General features: G+C 49.6%; 1 protein-coding gene and 1 long non-coding RNA gene across 4 annotated transcripts in view; one reads left to right on the plus strand and one right to left on the minus strand.

Annotated features, from left to right (window-relative positions):
* Window positions 1-1,236: 1,236 nt before the first annotated feature.
* Window positions 1,237-4,883, minus strand: LOC128416679 (uncharacterized). The gene is made up of 3 exons (XR_008331271.1): window positions 4,728-4,883; window positions 3,114-3,167; window positions 1,237-1,768 (listed from the first exon to the last, which is right to left on the minus strand). It is a non-coding gene; the product is annotated as an uncharacterized LOC128416679 (long non-coding RNA).
* Window positions 4,884-5,106: 223 nt separating this feature from the next.
* DNMT3B (DNA methyltransferase 3 beta) overlaps window positions 5,107-14,691 on the plus strand; it is a 53,179-nt gene continuing 43,594 nt past the window's right edge. The window contains exon 1 of one of the 3 annotated variants that reach the window (XM_053394725.1): window positions 5,107-5,316. The gene's annotated coding sequence lies outside the window, so the exon portion shown is untranslated. The remainder of the gene's footprint in view (window positions 5,317-14,691) is intronic. The other 2 variants (XM_053394723.1, XM_053394724.1) reach the window with 2 other exon arrangements.

Here is a 14,691-nt window from a genome sequence, read left to right on the forward strand (position 1 = left end):
TTCCACCGCCTCCCGCAGTTTGGTCAGGCTCATGTTTGTAGCTTCGAGAACACTGTCCAACCATCTCGTCCTCTGTCGTCCCCTTCTCCTTGTGCCCTCCATCTTTCCCAACATCAGGGTCTTTTCCAGGGAGTCTTCTCTTCTCATGAGGTGGCCAAAGTCTTGGAGCCTCAGCTTCAGGATCTGTCCTTCCAGTGAGCACTCAGGGCTGATTTCCTTCAGAATGGAGAGGTTTGATCTTCTTGCAGTCCATGGGACTCTCAAGAGTCTCCTCCAGCACCAGAATTCAAAAGCATCAATTCTTCGGCGATCAGCCTTCTTGATGGTCCAGCTCTCACTTCCATACATCACTACTGTTATCTTAGTTATATATATATATTCTTTCTTCTTTCTTTCACCTGCAAATATCTGAAGGGCTGCCACGTGGAAGACGGAACGGGCTTGGTTCGGGTCCAGAAGGTAAGAGCCGAACCAAGGATCCAAACAGCAAGAAAGGAGAGCTCAACTGAACATTAGGAAAAACTTTCTGATTGTTGTTTGACAGTGGAACAGAGATGTCCTCGGGTGGCCATGGACCTCTTCTTCCTTGGAGATTTTTAAGCAGTTTGGGTGACTATATGCCATGGATACTTTAGTCTTGACCTCCTGCATTGCAGGGGTTGGGCTAGATGACCCTCAGGGACCCCTGCCAACTCTGATTCTCTAAAAAGCCCAGGCGCCCATCTACATGGGCTGGAAGGAGGGGGATGGGATTTGACCAATGGCCTGGAAGTTGCACATTGAAATGCAGAAGGTCCAGTAATCTCTGCATATTCAAATCTCCATTTGTTGCTGGCTGATCTTGCAAATGACTGCCTGAAAAGACTTTTTGTCATGAAGATTGCTCTGCCCATTTTGCCATGAAGAGGGGAGGGAGGGCTCCCCAAAAGTCTTTTGCAAGAATTGGCCTTATAGAAATCACACTGCTTTTTGTTTAAGCAAAGGGGAAAACAAAAACAAAAGCGGTAGCCTTCCAGCCAGTTCATTTCTCTAGGAACTGTATCCCATTGTGAGCACAAAGTTGAGGCAAAGGATGTTGTGACAATAAAGGTTTATTATTATCATTTAGAAGTTTGCATGTTGCAGCACAGGAACCAAAGCCATGAGGCGGATAACATTATCCGGACCCCAAGAGTCATCAAAAGTCCAAACCCCTGCAATGCAGGAATCTCTTATCCAAAGTGGGGCTCGAACCCACAACCCCAAAATTGAGAGTTTCATACTCTACCCACTGAGCTATTCCACCTATCCTATGCATGGCCTAGAAATCGCCATTGGTTGTGGCGACCTTGATGCCTTTTAAAAGAATGGAGGCAAGGCTGGCTCCATGGAAGAAAAACCTGCCAACGACATACTGTCTGAGCCAGAGGTTCTCAAACCCGTTTTTTCCTGGGCTACAACTTTCACCAGATTTTTTATTGATAAGAAATGCACCAGAAAACAAAAAAGGAAGTTCTAGCACTGGCTGACTGGTAACACAGAACGTAACTACTTTGTTACATGATCATGGGCCACCCAGAAAGTATGAAACAATGCAGCTATGTAAAAACACAAATCATTCCCAAAATGTAGTTATGAACATGGATCCTGTTTCTGGCTGGACCTCCATACTGCATGGAACTGCTTCTTTGCTTCTCCTTGATTGCCCCTGCCACATTTGCCATCCTCTCCTGCCACAATAGTGCGGCATCCCACAGCCTGCAAAACCACTGGCACCCATCTTGGGCGACTCTGAAAGAGGATGGCACACATTAAGGCAGAGGTTTTCTTTTATAGATTTATTGATTTTTTAACGAATCAGTTCCAACAGTCATACAACATATTTTTATTTTAGACTTCCGTCAACACCTCTGATGATTTCTCATTCTTTATCACTTATTCTGCATTTCTTAATTTCTATATTACATTTAATTATCCTTAACTAATAATTCTCTCCATAGTCCTTCTTGCAGTATTTCAAATAATCCACCTTACAAAACTTCTTGCAATCCTACTAGCATAATATGTTCATCACAATTACTTTTCAAATAGTTCATATATTTACTTCAGTCTTCTAGGAATCTTATCCCGCAGGTTTCAAATCCTTCCTGTTAATTTATCTGAAGGAGCGTCTCCACCTCCATTGTTCTGCCTGGACACTGAGGTCCAGCGCCGAGGGCCTTCTGGCGATTCCCTCACTGTGAGAAGCCAAGTTACAGGGAACCAGGCAGAGGGCCTTCTCGGTGGTGGCACCCGCCCTGTGGAACGCCCTCCCACCAGATGTCAAAGAGAAGAACAACTACCAAACTTTTAGAAGACATCTGAAGGCAGCCCTGTTTAGGGAAGCTTTTAATGTTTAATTGGTTATTGTATTTTAATATTCTGTTGGAAGCCTCCCAGAGTGGCTGGGAAAACCCAGCCAGATGGGCGGGGTATAAATAATACATTATTGTTATCATCATCTAATTCTGCATAGTCCATCAACTTCATCCTCCACACTTCTTTCTTAATGCAGAGGTTTTTAACCTTTTTGGGTCCACGGCTCACTTGAGCAGCTACGTGCTTTCTGCGGCACCCCGTGGTTATGTCACCCCTTGCCTGCAGAGCTGGCAGCCCCTTGCCCCTTTTCGAACACCCTCCCTTGTGGAGTGTTCCCTCAGCCTCTCTCCCCTCTCTTTGGGAGTCCTCTGGGCAGCAGCTGCTGCTGCTGCTGCCCCTGGTCTCTGAGCTGCTCCCCCTGCCCCAAAGAAAGGTGCATCCTCACACTGCCCCACAGGGGCCTAGGAAGCACGCCTTGGCCAGCCCCAGAGGCAGATTCACCTGCAGAGCTTGTAGCCAGGGCTGGTGCAATGAACAGCTGTGGAAGCCTTTGGGAGGCAGAGACATGAGAGGGCATCAGAGAAAGGAGGGAAGGAAGGAAAGAAAGAGGGACAGAGGCCAGTGTTGTCCGCAGCACCCTTGACCATCCTTCATGGCACGCTGGTTGAAAACCACTGCATTAATGGATGAGGATAAGGTTTGCAGTGGCTCCTAGTCACAATGGCTATGCGCTACCTCCAAGACCAGACGCAACATGCCTCTGTATACAGTCATACCTCATGTTACGTCCGCTTCATGTTACGTTCTTTCAGGATACGTCCCGCGGTGACCTGGAAGTACTGGAAAGGGTTACTTCTGGGTTTCGCCACTCATGCATGTGCAGATGCGCAAAATGACGTCACGCGCATGCACAGAAGTGGCGAATCGCAACTCGCGCAGACGCGGGTTGCGTTCTTTTCATGTTGCGAACGGGCCTCTGGAACGGATCCCATTTGCAACCAGAGGTACCACTGTACTAGTTTCTGGGATCACAAGTGGGCCAGGGCAGTGCTCTGGCAATTTGGCCCTGGGCTTCTCGTGGGCACCTGGGAACAATAGGATGCTGGACTCAAGGGGCCTTTGGTCTGATCCAGCACCCAGGCTCTTCTCATGCTCTCAAGGCATACTTTCTGCCAAGCAGGATTTGAGAAGGAACACAGAACATCTGCCGCCTTCCACAACGCCATGCCATCCAGATGTTTTGGAGAATATTTGCTTCCGGGTTGGGGAAAGGTAGTTGCAAAATGCATCCTGTGCCATGAGAGGTAGCCCCTTGCTATGTTGCAGTAGGAGGTGCTGAGGTGCCCTGGATTTTGCCTCTTGGGTTGCTTGCAATGGAGCCCGCCCTGTCCATCACCCCTGCCCTCCTTCCTCCAGGCCACGGGTTCAACAGGGGCCTTTTAAAAGTCTGGAACTTGCCTCCTCCCTGTCAAGAACGTAGGAAGAGCCTGTGGATTAGGCCAAAGGGGAGCCCATTTAGTCCAGCATCCTGCTCTCACCGTTGCATGCGGGGAAACCAGCAAGCAGGACCTGAGTGCGAGAGCCCCACACACTCCTGGAGTTTCCCGCAACTGGGATTCAGAACCACTGCTGTGGAGGCAGAGCAGAACCATCCTAACTAGTAGCCATCAATAGGCGTCTTTTCCTCCATGAATTTGCTCCAAACCATGAATTAAAGCCACTCAGGTTGGTGGCCATAACTGCCTCCTGTGGGAGGAAGTTCCATAGGTTAACTATGTGCTGAGTGTTCATATTCCCTCTGGCACCGTTTGGCCTCGTTTTGGGACCCCTGTGTAGCTCCCCTGTCGAATGTCAGATTACAGGTAGGTAACCGTGTTGGTCTGCTGTGGTTGGAACAAAATAAAAAAATTCCTTCCAGCAGCACCTTAGAGACCAACTAAGTTTGTTATTGGTATGAGCTTTCGTGTGCATGCACACTTCTTTAGATACCGAATGTCAGATTGTCAGCTCCTAGGGGCAGGGACCTTGGGGCTGGGTGCACTCAGAGTGGCGCATGCTTCCTAGAAACCAATAAAAACAGGGGTAATGTCGCTGTGCATTGGAAATCAAAATGCATAGATGTTCTGGGATCACTGAAACGCGTTGCTAATGAAGCAGCCGGGAGACGTGCCTTCTCCTTTGCAAGGCAATGGGGTTACCAGAGAGCCAGCCTGCCCAGGAAAATATTCACCCCAGGAAGCAGCACCCCCGTCCATTTCCTGGTTCTGCTGTGTGCGGACTCTGGGTTGCTTCCTCGGCGAGCCCCCCCTCCTTCCCACCCCACCCCACCCCCCGCTCAGGCCAGGCCAGGCCACCTCGCTCCCCTCCTTCCTTCGCGTCGCCAGCCTCACCTATTTTCTCCGCCTCCCTCCCCCATCCCACCCCCTGGAAACTTTTGCTTTTGGCCACCCGGGCCCTGCCGGAGGCCGAGGGATCCGGAGAGAAGCATGCGGTGGGGGATGGGGGGCCTCTGGGAGGAGGATCTGGCCTGGGGGTGGGGAAGGCGCCCGGTGCCTCCTTCTCCCTCCCCTCCCCCTCCCCCCCAGGCCTGGCAAAATCATTCACCTGGAGACCCGCCTCCTGCGCTTTCAACTGGCCCGGAGAGGATTAGGGAGATTTTGGGCTGGGGGTTGGGAGGGGGGAGGGGGCGTGCTCGGCGCCGATCCCCTCCCCCGATAAACCCCCCCTACTACCAAGAAGGGAGGAGGGGCGCCCGACGGGACAGCAAGGGAGCCAGCCAGCCCAGGAGCGCAGCGGAGCGCAGCGCGGGGAGGGTTAACCCGCCCATGTAAACGTCGTCTGGGGCTTGTCAGTTTCCGATTCGAGACCCGGGAAAAAAAGGGGGAAAAGGCACGCCTGGCAGCGGGCGGGCACAGCAGCCTCGGCGGCAGCAGGAACCGCGGGGACCCCGACGGAAAGGAAGAGGAGGCGGGCGCCGAGGTGAGCGCCCTCGGGCGCGGGCGCAATGCTGGCGGGCGGGCGGGCTGGTGGGGAGCCCGAGCGGGGGGGGGGGGGTCCCCGGGGATCGCGCACCCTGGGATCGGGGCGCTGGGAGAAGAGCTCCCGGGGCTTTGTCCTCGTGGGGAGGGAAGAGGAAGCCGGGCACTGGGAGGCGCACCGACGACCGCGATTCCGTTTGGGAGCTCGCCCGGGGGTTGGTGAGGAGGGAGTGTTTGGTTTTGGGGAGGCGCCGGAGCGCGTTGGGGCGCCCCCGCCCCCTTCCTCGCTCCCCGTGGAGTTTCCCAGCCAACGCTCGGCTGCCTCGACGGCGGCGCAGCCTCCGGGACTAGGAAGAAGCGCGCGCGCCGGGGAAGGTGGGATGCGCAGCCCGGCGGTGCGCGCCGTTCCCCTCCGGAGCTCCCTCCAGTGTAAAAGCGCGCAGGGCGGTAGCCTCGTCGAGTGGAGGAATGCCATCCCTTCGCAGGGATACAGCCCATTCTCACGACAGCCCAGTGAGGTGGGTCCCCGCTTTTCTCCTTTTGCCGAAGGGGGACGGAGGTTTGAGTAGCCCAAAGCCCGGCCGTGACGTCGAGGCTGCGCCCCTTTCCAAACTTAGTCCCATGGAACTTATGCGTTTTTTGTAGGATCGCACTGCAGGACCCTCTTTCTGTCCTTTTGGGGTGGGCCACGCATTGCCTGCACTGACCCCCTTCTCCACTCAATGGGGGAACCGTGGGACGCCCCCCTCGGGCCTGGCGTTTTTGCTCTCTGGGCTGGGCTGCTCAGCCTCCCGCCCCTTTTCCTTTGTCCCCCGAAGCGGATTCCCCTGCGGGGCTTCCAGGTGGGAAGTGGCTGGTTCAAAACAACATCAAAGAGCTTTGCAAAAAGCAGCCCCCCCGCCCCATATCTTTTCTTCTCTCCATTGAGAAGCACCCCAAACCCAAGTAGGGCTGGGTTGGTGTTCTGCCCCAGTTGAGGACCAAGTGAGCTCTCCAGAAACCATTTATCTGACTTTTTACCGTTTCCAGAAGTTAAACATGTTTGATACCCAGTGGAAGTTTGAAGAGGAACTGACTCATTGTGGCAGAAGCCGGTAAAAGGGCCCTTCTGTCACATGCAACAAATCAGTACATCAGCCTTCACCAACCTGGTGCCCTCCAGATGTTGTAGTCCAGAACATCTGGGGGCACCAGGTTGGCGAAGGCGGATGCACATCTTTAAGGAGACATAATAAGCCTCTTTGTTCTAGGTAAAAGGGTGTTTGTGTGTGTTCATATAGCATGTGAAATGATGGGATCGCACATTTAGAGAGTGCCCACCTTTTACATTTTATGCCAGCCTCCCCCAACTTGGCACCCTCCAGATGTTGTTTACCTATTTATGTACATTTTATATTTATTTATATTTGTCAGGTTCCATCACGCAGAAAAAATGGGTCTCAAAATGAGTTAGCAAGATATAACCCTATGAAGTGACCATGTTGTCTATGGGGCTGATGGGATTTGTGGTTCAGCTGGAGGGCGCTAGCTTGGCGAAGACAACTTTTAAGCCATGCCACTGGCAATCCTCTGCAAGGGGAAAGTTCACAGAACGGTTAGAAGCCCATGTGCACAACCCATGTTTGCAATTTGAGATGGCTGCGATGTGGCCCATCTGCCCTTGAAGACACCTAGGTGGAATGGCTGATTCATTGAGAGTTCTTTAAATCATCCATTTACTGATGAACCTTACTGAGGTCTATGGAAATTTCCTGTGCAGAAAGTGTCTGAAGATTTCAGAATGAAGCGGGTGTGTGTGTGGGTGTGTCTGTGTGTCTGTGTGTAACTCAGAAGATCATACTTGCATTGGTTGTTTACTAACTTTTCTGCAATGGACACATTGATGAGAGTTAGAATATAATCACTCTTTGGCTGATATTCTCAACAATACCGAGATGTGCATTTGTTAATTCTTGAAACCTTTGACCACATTTTTATTCACAGAAGTGGGGTGGCTACATCCTACACCCACATATTGGTAAAACTGCTGTACAATGCTAGTCTTACTCAGAGTAGACCTATTGACGTTAATGGTTGTGAGCGACTCAAGCCCATTGATTTCAACGGATGGCACCCCCCTAAACAATTCCACTAGGGAACCTTTTAATCATCTTCTTTACCCACATGCGCCTAAATATGGATTTCCCTGCAACTCTTTGGAGAAATTTTTAAGGTGGTTTGTTTGTGCTAGTGGAACTATTTGACTAGATACCACCCGCTGGGTCTACTCTAATTAGCTGAGTGGCTCCCAAGCCTTCTCAGGCCACCTCCCCCTTGGTTGCAGAAGCTCATCCTCAGGGACCCCTGCCCCCCAAAAGCATTATTCAAAATAGTGATTTGCACCCCCCCTAAGAAATATAGCAACCCAATAAAATTCAAAACAGTAACCGTTAATTGCACATTTATTCCAACTCCAATTAGAACTAGTCTGTTTAATTTAACTCAACAAAACTGATCACCTTGACCCAGAGGTACCAGCTTTTAAAAGTCTGATAGTGATTGACACCTCCAGCATTTACCCCCCTTCAGTGCCTGCCTCTTGCCTTTTAGCACCCCCCCCCCAGATAATCCCACAGCCCCCATTTTACGACTGCCTGCCTTGGGAACCACTGACTTAGCTGGATATTACAACCCACATATTTTGCCTATCTTTTGGGCATTACGTATTTACACAACTCTCCATCCATCTGAGACTTTTCCATTGCTACTGTTCTGCGAACGGAGGACAAACAGTTGCAGAATAATGGGGGGGGGGGCTGACTCAAACATGGCAAGGCTGCAGTGGCTGGTCCAAGCGGCTACCATCTTGCTTAAGAGAGCTTGCCACTGCGACTGGGGCTTACGTTTGCAGGCCAGGTTCTTAAGGCTGCTGCGAATGTCCCTGGGTGTTTCTCTTCTCTATGCTGGGGGGTTGGCAGCCGCGCCTGGGAAATGGTGGCGCCTGACGTGATGTGAGAAAGCATGAAGGCCTTGCCCCCCAGCGGTGCATTCACGCATACCACTTTTGGTGTTGTGAAGCAGCCTGCTTGTGCCGCAGCGATTCCTCCCTCGGTTGTGGTGTTTTAAACTCCACAACTGCAAAATATGGAAAAGGAGTGTGTTGGCGCTGGGGGTGTCGCTTTGGACAAAGAGATGTGCAATGCATGCACCATGTTGTGACTCCAGGGTTGCAATCCCTCCTGGAAATGTATGTCTGAATTGGGTTTTAAGCCCACCAGGACCTTTCTAACACTCAGAGAAGTCTGGGTGCCATGTGTGCATTTGAGACCTCCCCCTTCCTTATCTTCTCAGCCAGGTTGCACTGTTTGTCCAGGCCGATGTGGCCTTGTCCATGCGGGAGGCCCAAGACAATGGCCCTCTCCTTACAAAGGGCCTGAGGGAATTGGTCTTGAGGCTAGATAGCCCTTCAAATGGGCCTGCAAGCTTTCAACACCCATTTTACCTGAAAATCTGGCTCTGGGTGGTTGTTCTGTGTATGTTTTCTGTACATCAACAGCGGGAAGTAGCAATACTTCTGAATACCAGTTGCTGGAAGCCGCTGCAGGGGAGACGGCCGCTCTTGTGTTCGAATCCTGCCTGTGGGCTTCCCCCAGGCATGGTTTGCCACTGTGAGAAAAGGTTGCTGGACTGGATGGGCCATTGGCCTGATCAGCAGGCTGCTCTTAAAGGTATAGGGACCCCTGACAGTTAAGTCCAGTTGCGAACGACTCTGGGGTTGCGGCGCTCATCTCGCTTTACTGGCCGAGGGAGTCTGCCAGCTTCTGTGTCATGTGGCCAGCATGAGTAAGCCGCTTCTGGTGAACCAGAGCAGCGCACGGAAACGCCGTTTACCGCCTGAGCGGTACCTATCTACAGTGGTACCTCAGGTTACAGATGCTTCAGGTTATAGACTCCTCGCGGGTGGCGCTGTGGGTTAAACCACAGAGCCTAGGACTTGCCAATCAGAAGGTCGGCAGTTCGAATCCCCACGACGGGGTAAGCTCCCGTTGCTTGGTCCCTGCTCCTGCCAACCTAGCAGTTCGAAAGCACGTCAAAGTGCAAGTAGATAAATAGGTACCACTCCAGCGAGAAGGTAAATGGCGTTTCCATGCGCTGCTCTGGTTCGCCAGAAGCGGCTTAGTCATGCTGGCCACATGACCCAGAAGCTGTACGCCGGCTCCCTCGGCCAATAAAGCGAGATGAGCGCCGCAACCCCAGAGTTGGCCACAACTGGACCTAATGGTCAGGGGTCCCTTTACCTTTACTTTAACCCAGAAATAGTACCTCTGGTCAAGAACTTTGCTTCAGGATGGGAACAGAAATTGTGCTCCGGCGGTGGTGTGCGTGGCGGCGGTGGGAGGCCCCATTAGCTAAAGTGGTACCTCAGGTTAAGAACAGATTCAGGTTAAGAATGGATCTCCAGAACGAATTAAGTTCTTAACCCGAGGTACCACTGTACTTGCACTTTGACGTGCTTTCGAACTGCTAGGTTGGCAGGAGCAGGGACCGAGCAACGGGAGCTCACCCCATGGCAGGGATTTGAACCGCCAACCTTCTGACTGTCAAGCCCTAGGCTCTGTGGTTTAGACCACAGCGCCACGCGTGCCTTTGATAAAAGGACTGGTTATGCCAACCTGAGTCCAAGCTGCTTGACTTAGATAGCATCTCCCATTCTTTGGGAGCAGAATGTGTGTCTTGAGCAGATATTAGCTGGTGGTTAGAGGCAGTGAGCCATTCCTGAGTCAGGGGAAGGAAGGGGAGACGATGGGAGTTCTCTAAACGCTCAGTTATAAAACAGAAGTTTCCTGGCGCTCGAGGCCTTCCGGTAATGATGTAATTAAAGAAAGAGGGTGAAGGAGGGAAGGTGGATAGGAATGGAGCCACATCCTCTGTTAGAATGGCGAGAGGTGATGCTCTGGGAAGTCGCGTGTCAGAAAAAGAGAGAGCGACATAGATAGGGGGAGAGGTCTAGGAGAGGCAACATTGCTTAGTCTTGGGGGCTGGAGCTCTAGGCAAGATTGAAGCAGGGAGTTTAGACGCAAGGGGTAATTTTCACTTTGCATTTGTGCATTGTGGGAATGGTCACGTAATGTAGAGCTCGGGCCCAGGCCCTGGTTCAAGCTCCAAGTCTCTGGCGGTGATTCAAACAACAGTGCTTCTGAGCATGTGGGGAGTTCCTTCATCACTACGGAGTCTCAGCCAAGCTGGGTGTCAGTGCTGCCAAATTATCATGGCTAAGGGTCTCCGCTTGGATTAGGATGGGTTGTGCATTATATCGTGTCCCAGCCACTCCCACTTCAATCTGAGGATGCAAAAAGTACTGCAGGGCTGTTTTGATGATAATTGATTACGGATAATGCATGTGCTATGCTTTGAACACTCCAGATAGCACACATTGTTTGAAATATGAATGCTGTCCCTCCAAATCCTGAAGGGAGCTAAGAACCACAGCAATAAAACCAATTAGACAAAATTATACAGTGGAACAAACAAACCTGGGATGCAATTAAAAGTGGCCGACCGCAGGAGAGCTCACAGCCAAGTTATTGTTGTGATGTTTAAGGATCTGCGACAAGAATGCTTGTTGTCCACCATTTCCTTGTAAAAACAAATTAGACACTGCTCATAAGTTTATTTCCCACCATCAAATGGATCTTGCAGAAAAGCACATTGGAATATATGCTCATCCTTAGCTGTGACTGGGGACCTGAAAAATCTGTGTATAAAAAAAAGATCAACATGTGAATTAAATGCATAAGAAGAATCAGGTTTCTGGATCTAGTAGAATCCCAAGATCTGTCACCCAGAGACTAATGCAAAAGATCCTAAGCTCAGGAATTTTTGTTTCAGGAATTTTGTAATAGTGCTCAATGTCCTTCCACACATAATTCCACTCCTGGTTGTCCCCAGGTCACTTAATATGAACAGTATAATTGAGGGAGGGGGTAGGAAGAAAGGAGGAGGCCAGACTCTCCCCAACTCTTTCTACTGATTGGGGGAGAAGCTTGGCTTCCTTGGGGGCTGCACCAAGGTGGACACAAATTGGTAGCTGATATCCACCGAATTCACCCAAGATCCTTCATGAATTATTCCAAACCTTTTGCAAATGTATTTTGAGGATGCTGATATTAGAGTTTGACACCATTGCTGCTTCTTCCAGCAGTGAGTTCCACAGCTTGTTTGGCCACTGCGATGACCCAAATTCTTGATTGAACTGTCCTGCTTTGCCACAGTTGGAACGCTCAAGTCCCCAGAAGACACTTCAAAGCACAATGCTTTTCAATGGAGATGGCTAAGTTTCAAGCCATCGTTTGATCTAAGAGTGGGATACAATTCTTCTTCTTCTTCTTCTTCTTCTTCTTCTTCTTCTTCTTCTTCTTCTTCTTCTTCTTCTTCATCCTTCATCATAAGATCTCTTTTTAAATAGTCATCTGTCATTTTCATTTTACAATAAGGACAATGAATAATTATCCAAATACACATTTAATTTCAACTCCCCCCTGCCCTTTCCACGGTTCACTTCATTATTTTCTTTTCTACTACATTTTCTAATTAATCCCTATCTTTTCATTTTCTCATTTTCTATATCTCCCTAGTTATTACTGCTGAATTTACTCTGTCACTGTTAACTTTTTAATATGCTTACAGTAATTTTCCAGAAGGGACGCGGGTGGTGCTGTGGTCTAAACCACAGAGCCTAGGGCTTGCTGATCAGAAGGTCGGCAGTTCGAATCCCCGCGACAGGGTGAGCTCCCGTTGCTCGGTCCCTGCTCCTGCCAACCTAGCAGTTCGAAAGCACGTCAAAGTGCAAGTAGATAAATAGGTACCACTCTGGCGGGAATGTAAATGGCGTTTTCGTGCCCTGCTCTCGTTTGCCAGAAGCAGCTTAGTCATACTGGCCACATGACCCAGAAGCTGTAATCCAGCTCCCTCGGCCAGTAAAGCGAGATGAGCGCCGCAACCCCAGAGTCGGCCATGACTGGACCTAATGGTCAGGGGTCCATTTACCTTTAATTTCCCAAATAATCTACAAAACATTTTCTATCTTCTTTAAATAGTTTTCCATCTTGATCTCTTATTCTATTTGTCATTATTGCCATTTCTACATATTTTATCAGTTTCGTCTGCCATTCTTCCTTTGTTGATATTATACCCTCTTTCCACCTGGGAATATGCCATTCGAGCTGTTGTAGTTGCATACATAAAGAGGGATTTCTGTTCTTTCAATACACTTTCATCTGTTAGACCTAGAAGAAAGGATTCTGGGCATTTAACAAATGATTTTTAAAGCATTTTTTCCAGTTCATTATATATCATCTCCCAGTAAGTCTTAACCTTTTTGCATGTCCACCACATATGATGAAAAGTACCTTCTTTTTATTTACATTTCCAACAGATATCTGCTTCAGATTTGTACGTCTTTGCTAATTTACTTATACCACCTATAAATCATTTCCATGTGATTCTACCTTGGTGTGTAACATAATTTCTCCCATGCAAATAACTCTTATATTATGACCTATATCTCTTGCCCAGTGAATCATAGCTGATTTTACCAGTTCATCTTTCGTTTCCCGTTTAGATAATAAGTTGTACATTTTGGACCTTCATCATAAGATCTCAGGGCGGTTCATAGAATAAAATACAAGATAAAAACACGAGGAAATAACTAAAACAAAACTGGCAAAACAATAATACCCCCTTTCCCACAGGCACATATTAGAAGGCTGTAGAATATTAATCAGCCAAAGGCCTGGCTAAAGAGGAACATTTTTGCCTGGCACCTAAAAATATATAAGGAATGGTGCCAGGCAAACTTCCCTGGGGAGAGCATTCCACAAATGGACTTCTGCTCCTCTGTTGAAATGAGCATCATTTCAGCATCTCATTGACCCCTGTGGAAACAGAATGATAACATAAGAACCGTGTGTGGATCAGGCCCAAGGCCCATCTGGTTGGCCACTGAGAACAAGATGATGGACAAGGTGAGCCATTGCCTGAACCAGCAGGATCCTCTTTTCTTCTTAAGGCACCTGTGTTAATCTACAAAGCCCCAACCAACTTGTGACCAGGATGCCTTAAAGATGCTCAGCTCTGAGATACCTGAGTCAGGTATTTCATGTCTGCATCCTCTTCTCACAGTGGCCCACCAGATGCAACCAGCGTCACTCTCCTGGCAGAGATTTGGCAGAGTCCTCTTCACCTTTGCCTTCCAAAGGTTTCTTGAAAGATCTTTATATGCCACTGCGCTTATACAGCTGTTTAAACCAGTCGTTTTATGTTTTATGGCAGTAGCAATAAACGAGCTGGCGGTAGAGAAATGCTTTTATAAACAAATAAGCAGACGTATTCTAGGAGGAGCAGCAGTTGCAGAGTGGAGATTCTCTGAAAGGAGGGCAAAGACTTGCCTGCCTACATAAATGCTCTCGGCATCAAGGACAGGGGTCAGCAACGTGCGGCCCATGGGCCGGATGTGGCCCACAAAGACTGTTTTACTGGCTCACGAGCCGCCCCCAAACTGAGCCACCTGCTCAGCGAGTCCCCCAGCGCAGCGCGGCACGGGGACTCTCCGAGCGGTGCAGGAAATCGCGTCTGTGCATGCGCAGATACAGGAAATTGCATTGCGCATGTCCAGACGCTGAAAAATGCTTCTGCGCAGGCGTGATTTTTGGCATCTGGGCATGTGGAGAAGCGATTCCCGGCATTGCAGACATGCACAGATGTGATTTTTTGCACCTGGGCATGCGCAGAAGCCATTTCTGGCACCGCGGACATGTGCAGGCGCGATTTCTGGCATCACACTGCGCCAGTCTGGCCTACGGACGATCTCTGTGGGAGTGATTTGGCCCATGCTGACCCCTGATCTAGGAGGACCTCCTTTGCAGTCGTGGCCAGCTGAGCAGGACTTGCGTTCCGGAGTTTCTCTCTCCTTTTCCTTTCCACAACCTCCATGTCACTCCTTTGTGCAGTCTCTGGCCTGACTCTTTCCCTCTACCGACTCCCCCATGCCCTCCTCCCCACCTCCTTGTCAAAAGAGTCTAAATTCTGTTGCAAAGCCTAGTTAATATGGTTCCAGAACAAAGCATGCAAATTAAGAGGTGCATAATTGTTGCTGATTTGCACAATTTAATGAGACTGTAGCTGCTGAGGTTTTTTTTTTTTTAAAGTGCCTGGCCTTGTTTCCAGAGAAGGTCTCTGCCTATAATCTTTGGCAAGGGAGGAGAGGTTGGCGTGGGTTCAACTGCTGATGGTGATGGATATTGTGTGTGTGATGTTTGGGGATGAAGTGAAACCCACCAAATTAATTCAGACATTAAGGCCAAAGCTGGGATTGTGCTGATTTCTGTCCCCTTGACAG

The sequence above is a fragment of the Podarcis raffonei genome, chromosome 6 (genome assembly GCF_027172205.1).
Source record: "Podarcis raffonei isolate rPodRaf1 chromosome 6, rPodRaf1.pri, whole genome shotgun sequence".
In the NCBI taxonomy this organism is placed as follows: Eukaryota; Metazoa; Chordata; class Lepidosauria; order Squamata; family Lacertidae; genus Podarcis; species Podarcis raffonei.